The following is an 8,347-nucleotide window of genomic DNA, read 5'->3' as shown; positions in this document are numbered from 1 at the left end:
TGGAAAAGGTACTACTTCCTGATCTCCGCCATGTAGCCAGGTGGGTCCTCTTCCTGCAAGGGTAGGGCATGCCTTAAGGTGTTGTAATTACCATACAGGTCAAGGCGCTTCAGTTTCATAAATGTGTCATTACATAAGTCGATTCCATATGCTCGAGAATCACTTAAAACAACATATAAAGCACAATCATAGTGTAAAACAGTATGACATAAAATTGCATTCAGCCATATATATTGGACTCGTACCCTAACTTGTAGTCTACTTGATAGTAGACATATATTGCTTTGCTAGGGGAGCGGGCCAACAGAGTGGTAAATCACAATCCTTTTTCCTCAACCTCTTTCTGGACCAGAAGTCTTCCCCAAACGAGGTGCTCACAATATATAAATGAGAAAAAACTCCACATAGTGTAACACTGTTTATTAAAACAAATCCAATAAAAACAAACTTGGGTAGTTAGTGGACTCTCACCAGATGTAAGTAAACACAAAGGCATGTAATAAACTGATCCAGGCATCCCCAGGAACCATCATACAGGCAGGTGAGCGATCCACGGTGGAGGAAACGGGAGGATATGTGGATCGCTCACTTGCCTTTACCCCAGAGTCACAGAGGTTGGAACAAAGAACATTTTACCTGTAAAAAAGCTACTGTATAAGTAGTAGACAGTGAAAATTTTCTGTTCAGATGGTTCTTAATGAAGTCATGATTTTAATAGCTCTATCAGGATCTCAGGTCATGAAATACTTCTTGACATAAGGAATATGAAGGAAGTGTCACATTTGGAGGCTTATCTATAGCCATTTATTACAAAATTGTACTAATATTGTACAGACTACAGCAGGGACAGATTGGGGCTGTTATACAGCCCTAGCATCTTATTGTGCATACACATGTGCATGAAAAGGGGCATGGTCACAGCCCACAGGGCATGCCACAAGTCACGGGGGCCTGGCCTTGCAGCACACCCCCATCTCTTTATGCCGGGCACTAATCACGGTGCTTGGAGGTGAATCTGCTTGTCCAGTCCCTGTTTATCAACGTATCCAGACCTGCCCATCGGCCCTCCTGGACTACAGTACTTTAAATGTTTACAATAATGTATTACAGTTAGACTAATATGACTATAACTATTTTAATTAATCTACCCCAGAAACTAAATTAGGTTTTGGTTGAATTTCATAATTTAAACATCATGCAGAATATTATTTGTCTGGGTTCCTGTGCTACAGTTATGCTAGAATTAATCTTAGTGATTTTATTGGATCAACTTTAGGTTTATAAAATTTTATTTTTGTACTCACTGATTTACAAAATTATAGTGATCTTACATACTGTAGTGCACCATTGTCTGTGAGAACATAGTACACCATAGTCAGTGAGATAATATATGCCATAATTGACATGCCATTATCAAAGTAGAATATAACTGTGTTTGTCAGCATACATGGATATGGATTAGCAAGTACTCTGTTTTCAATATTAAGGTAAATAAAGAAGCAACATTTTATATTTAAATACTAAAGGTTAGTTTCTATTGTATTATTATTATTATTATTATTATTTCTAGAATGACAAATTATATCAAAACACTGTATATAAAGGGGGATGATCAATGTGATACAGAAGATAAGGATGTTCCTACCCAACCTACTTATGTGGGTTACACTTGATACTATTTATAACAGTAAGGTGGTGAAAAATAACTGTAGCTGTAGTGAGTATGCAGTACTGTACATCATGCAGAATATTATTTGCCTGGGTTCCTGGGCTACAGCTTTGTGTCTATACACAGATGTTGTGCTTGTTTCTGACTAAAAGCAGTTTAAAATGACAGGTTTATAGTGCTAGTTACTAGTGATGAGCGGGTTCGGTTCCTCGGAATCCGAACCCGCCCGAACTTCACCTTTTTTTTACACGGGTCCGAGCGACTCGGATCCTCCCGCCTTGCTCGGTTAACCCGAGCGCGCCCGAACGTCATCATCCCGCTGTCGGATTCTCGCGAGACTCGTATTCTATATAAGGAGCCGCGCGTCGCCGCCATTTTCACACGTGCATTGAGATTGATAGGGAGAGGACGTGGCTGGCGTCCTCTCCGTTGTATTAGAAAAAAAAACAACTGAGTGACTTAGTTTTAATTGTGGGGAGGATTGGGGACGGGGAGCAGCTGTTAGGGAGTACAGTGCAGGGTTTTGAGTTTAATCCGTTGTTTCTCTGCCTGAAAAAAAACGCTCCACCATATCTGTGCTCACTCAGTGTGCTGCACTGCTGCATGATATATCTGTGCTGAGTGCACTGCTCACACTGCCTAATTGTGGGGACTGGGGAGCAGTTATAGCAGGAGTACAGTGCACAGTTTTGCTGACAGTGACCACCAGTCCAGTATACGTTTGTCTGCCTGAAAAACACTGTGGTGTTTTTTTTTTCTTTCTACATGCTAGTTTGTTTAGCAGTCTGCTGACAGTGTCCACCAGGTCCGACCGTTATAGAGTATATTATATATATAATTAAGCACTAAGCAGCAGTACGGTAGGCCACGGCTGTACCTACCTCTGTGTCGTCAGTGCACTCGTCGTCCATAAGTATAAGTAATACTATACTATCCATCCATCTACATTGTATACCTGTGGTGTTTTTTTTTTCTTTCTTCATACTAGTTTGTTTAGCAGTCTGATGACAGTGTCCACCAGGTCTGTTATACAGTATATCATATATATAAGCACTAAGCAGCAGTACGGTAGGCCACGGCTGTACCTACCTCTGTGTCGTCAGTGCACTCGTCGTCCATAAGTATAAGTAATACTATACTATCCATCCATCTACATTGTATACCTGTGGTGTTTTTTTTTTCTTTCTTCATACTAGTTTAGCAGTCTGCTGACACTGTCCACCAGGTCCGTTATACAGTATATTATATTTATATATAAGCACTAAGCAGCAGTATGGTAGGCCACGGCTGTACCTACCTCTGTGTCGTCAGTGCACTCGTCGTCCATAAGTATAAGTAATACTATACTATCCATCCATCTACATTGTATACCTGTGATGTTTTTTTTTTCTTTCTTCATACTAGTTTAGCAGTCTGCTGACACTGTCCACCAGGTCCGTTATACAGTATATCATATATATAAGCACTAAGCAGCAGTACGGTAGGCCACGGCTGTACCTACCTCTGTGTCGTCAGTGCACTCGTCGTCCATAAGTATAAGTAATACTATACTATCCATCCATCTACATTGTATACCTGTGGTGTTTTTTTTTTCTTTCTTCATACTAGTTTAGCAGTCTACTGACACTGTCCACCAGGTCTGTTATACAGTATATTATATTTATATATAAGCACTAAGCAGCAGTACGGTAGGCCACGGCTGTACCTAACTCTGTGTCGTCAGTGCACTCGTCGTCCATAAGTATAAGTAATACAATACTATCCATCCATCTACATTGTATACCTGTGGTGTTTTTTTTTTCTTTCTTCATACTAGTTTGTTTAGCAGTCTGCTGACAGTATCCACCAGGTCCGTTATACAGTATATCATATATATAAGCACTAAGCAGCAGTACGGTAGGACACGGCTGTACCTACCTCTGTGTCGTCAGTGCACTCGTCGTCCATAAGTATAAGTAATACTATACTATCCATCCATCTACATTGTATACCTGTGGTGGGTTTTTTTTCTTTCTTCATACTAGTTTGTTTAGCAGTCTGCTGACAGTGTCCACCAGGTCCGTTATACAGTATATCATATATATAAGCACAAAGCAGCAGTACAATAGGCCACGGCTGTACCTACCTCTGTGTCGTCACTCGTCGTCTATAAGTATAAGTAAAACTATACTATCCATCCATCTACATTGTATACCTGTGGTGGCTTTTAGTTGTGCGCATTAAAATATGGAGAACAAAAATGCGGAGGTTAAAAAAATAGGGAAAGATCAAGATCCACTTCCATCTTGTGCTGAAGCTGCTGCCACTAGTCATGGCCGAGACGATGAAATGCCATCAACGTCGTCTGCCAAGGCCGATGCCCAATGTCATAGTACAGAGCATGTAAAATCCAAAACACAAAAGATCAGTAAAAAAAATGACCCAAAAATCAAAATTAAAAGCGTCTGAGGAGAAGCGTAAACTTGCCAATATGCCATTTACGACACGGTGTGGCAAGGAACGGCTGAGGCCCTGGCCTATGTTCATGGCTAGTGGTTCAGCTTCACATGAGGATGGAAGCACTCATCCTCTCACTAGAAAAAAGAAAATACTTGCGGCAAAAGCACAGCAAAGAACTGTGCGTTCTTCGAAATTCCAAATCCCAAAGGAGAGTCCAATTGTGTAGGTTGCGATCCCTGACCTTCCCAACACTGGACGGGAAGAGCTTGCGCCTTCCACCATTTGCACGCCCCCTGCAAGTGTTGAAAGGAGCACCCGCAGTCCAGTTCCTGATAGTGAAACTGAAGATGTCAGTGTTGAAGTACACCAGGATGAGGATATGGGTGTTGCTTGGGCTGGGGAGGTTATTGACAAGGAGGATTCTGATGGTGAGGTGGTTTGTTTAAGTCAGGCACCCGGGGAGACACCTGTTGTCCGTGGAAGGAATATGGCCATTGACATGCCTGGTGAAAATACCAAAAAAATCAGCTCTTCAGTGTGGAAGTATTTCAACAGAAATGCGGACAACAGGTGTCAAGCCGTGTGTTGCCTTTGTCAAGCTGTAATAAGTATGGGTAAGGACGTTAACCACCTCGGAACATCCTCCCTTATACGTCACCTGCAGCGCATTCATAATAAGTCAGTGACAAGTTCAAAAACTTTGGGCGACAGCGGAAGCAGTCCACTGAACAGTAAATCCCTTCCTCTTGTAACCAAGCTCGCGCAAACCACACCACCAACTCCCTCAGTGTCAATTTCCTCCTTACCCAGGAAAGCCAATAGTCCTGCAGGCCATGTCACTGGCAAGTCTGACGAGTCCTCTCCTGCCTGGGATTCCTCCGATGCATCCTTGCGTGTAATGCCTACTGCTGCTGGCGCTGCTGTTGTTGCTGCTGGGAGTCGATCGTCATCCCAGAGGGGAAGTCGGAAGACCACTTGTACTACTTTCAGTAAGCAATTGACTGTCCAACAGTCCTTTGCGAGGAAGATGAAATATCACAGCAGTCATCCTGCTGCAAAGCGGATAACTGAGGCCTTGACAACTATGTTGCTGTTAGACGTGCGTCCGGTATCCGCCGTTAGTTCACAGGGAACTAGACAATTTATTGAGGTAGTGTGCCCCCATTACCAAATACCATCTAGGTTCCACTTCTCTAGGCAGGCGATACCGAGAATGTACACGGACATCAGAAAAAGACTCGCCAGTGTCCTAAAAAATGCAGTTGTACCCAATGTCCACTTAACCACGGACATGTGGACAAGTGGAGCAGGGCAGACTCAGGACTACATGACTGTGACAGCCCACTGGGTAGATGTATTGCCTCCCGCTGCAAGAACAGCAGCGGCGGCACCAGTAGCAGCATCTCGGAAACGCCAACTCGTTCCTAGGCAGGCTACACTTTGTATCACCGCTTTCCAGAATACGCACACAGCTGAAAACCTCTTACGGCAACTGAGGAAGATCATCGCAGAATGGCTTACCCCAATTGGACTCTCCTGGGGATTTGTGGCATCGGACAACGCCAGCAATATTGTGCGCGCATTACATCTGGGCAAATTCCAGCAAGTCCCATGTTTTGCACATACCTTGAATTTGGTGGTGCAGAATTATTAAAAAAACGACAGGGGCGTGCAAGAGATGCTGTCTGTGGCCAGAAGAATTGCGGGCCACTTTCGGCGAGCAGGCACCGCGTACAGAAGACTGGAGCACCACCAAAAAAACCTGAACCTGCCCTGCCATCATCTGAAGCAAGAGGTGGTAACGAGGTGGAATTCAACCCTCTATATGCTTCAGGGGATGGAGGAGCAGCAAAAGGCCATTCAAGCCTATACATCTGCCCACGATATAGGCAAAGGAGGGGGAATGCACCTGACTCAAGCGCAGTGGAGAATGATTTCAACGTTGTGCAAGGTTCTGCTGCCCTTTGAACTTGCCACACGTGAAGTCAGTTCAGACACTGCCAGCCTGAGTCAGGTCATTCCCCTCATCAGGCTTTTGCAGAAGAAGCTGGAGGCATTGAAGTAGGAGCTAAAACAGAGCGATTCCGCTAGGCATGTGGGACTTGCGGATGGAGCCCTTAATTCGCTTAACCAGGATTCACGTGTGGTCAATCTGTTGAAATCAGAGCACTACATTTTGGCCACCGTGCTCGATCCTAGATTTAAAACCTACGTTGGATCTCTATTTCCGGCAGACACAAGTCTGCAGGGGTTCAAAGAACTGCTGGTGAGAAAATTGTCAAGTCAAGCGGAACGCGACCTGTCAACATCTCCTCCTTCACATTCTCCCGCAACTGGGGGTGCGAGGAAAAGGCTACGAATTCCGAGCCCACCCGCTGGCGGTGATGCAGGGCAGTCTGGAGCGACTGCTGATGCTGACATCTGGTCCGGACTGAAGGACCTGCCAACGACTACTGACATGTCGTCTACTGTCACTGCATATGATTCTCTCACCATTGAAAGAATGGTGGAGGATTATATGAGAGACCGCATCCAAGTAGGCACGTCAGACAGTCCGTACGTATACTGGCAGGGAAAAGAGGCAATTTGGAGGCCATTGCACAAACTGGCTTTATTCTACCTAAGTTGCCCTCCCTCCAGTGTGTACTCCGAAAGAGTGTTTAGTGCCGCCGCTCACCTTGTCAGCAATCGGCGTACGAGGCTACTTCCAGAAAATGTGGAGAAGATGATGTTCATTAAAATGAATTATAATCAATTACTCCATGGAGACATTCACCAGCAGCAATTGCCTCCAGAAAGTACACGGGGATCTGAGATGGTGGATTCCAGTGGGGACGAATTAATAATCTGTGAGGAGGGTGATGTACACAGTGAAAGGGGTGATGAATCGGACGATGATGATGAGGTGGACATCTTGCCTCTGTAGAGCCAGTTTGTGCAAGGAGAGATTGATTGCTTCTTTTTTGGTGGGGGACCAAACCAACCAGTCATTTCAGTCACAGTCGTGTGGCAGAACCTGTCGCTGAAATGATGGGTTGGTTAAAGTGTGCATGTCCTGTTTATACAACATAAGGGTGGGTGGGAGGGCCCAAGGACAATTCCATCTTGCACCTCTTTTTTCTTTCATTTTTCTTTGCGTCATGTGCTGTTTGGGGAGTATTTTTTGGAAGGGCCATCCTGCGTGACACTGCAGTGCCACTCCTAGATGGGCCAGGTGTTTGTGTCGGCCACTAGGGTCGCTTAGCTTACTCACACAGCTACCTCATTGCGCCTCTTTTTTTCTTTGCGTCATGTGCTGTTTGGGGAGTATTTTTTGGAAGGGCCATCCTGCGTGACACTGCAGTGCCACTCCTAGATGGGCCAGGTGTTTGTGTCGGCCACTAGGGTCGCTTAGCTTACTCACACAGCTACCTCATTGCGCCTCTTTTTTTTCTTTTTTGCGTCATGTGCTGTTTGGGGAGTATTTTTTGGAAGGGCCATCCTGCCTGACACTGCAGTGCCACTCCTAGATGGGCCAGGTGTTTGTGTCGGCCACTTGGGTCGCTAAGCTTAGCCATCCAGCGACCTCGGTGCAAATTTTAGGACTAAAAATAATATTGTGAGGTGTGAGGTGTTCAGAATAGACAGTAAATGAGTGTAAATTATGGTTATTGAGGTTAATAATACTATGGGATCAAAATGACCCCCAAATTCAATGATTTAAGCTGTTTTTTAGGGTTTTTTGAAAAAAACACCTGAATCCAAAACACACCCGAATCCGACAAAAAAAATTCAGTGAGGTTTTGCCAAAACGCGTTCGAACCCAAAACACGGCCGCAGAACCGAACCCAAAACCAAAACACAAAACCCGAAAAATTTCCGGTGCACATCACTACTAGTTACTAGGGATGAGCGGGTTCGGTTCTCAGAGAACTGAACCGTACTGAACTTCACCATTCGAGTCCGGTTCCGAGCCAGGTTTGTGTTTTCCTGCCTGACTCGGAAACCAGAATGAGGTAAAACATCATCATCCCACTGTCGGATTCTCGCGGGGTTTGGATCCCATATAAGGAGCCGCGCGTCCCCGCCATTTCCACTCTGGCATTGGAGAGTGTAGAGAGAGTACCTGTTTCCGTTCTATCAGTGTCCGTGTCTTGTGCTGAATGTGTCCAGTGACAGTGCTTGTGTCCTCTGCTGCCATATGTCCAGTGCTGTCCAGTGGTGCTGTGTTGTGCTGCATCAGTTCAGTGGTGGTGTGTT

Source organism: Pseudophryne corroboree, chromosome 8 (assembly GCF_028390025.1).
Source record: "Pseudophryne corroboree isolate aPseCor3 chromosome 8, aPseCor3.hap2, whole genome shotgun sequence".
Taxonomy (NCBI): Eukaryota; Metazoa; Chordata; class Amphibia; order Anura; family Myobatrachidae; genus Pseudophryne; species Pseudophryne corroboree.
The sequence above is the reverse complement of the archived record's forward strand: the minus strand, read 5'-3'. Positions refer to the sequence as shown.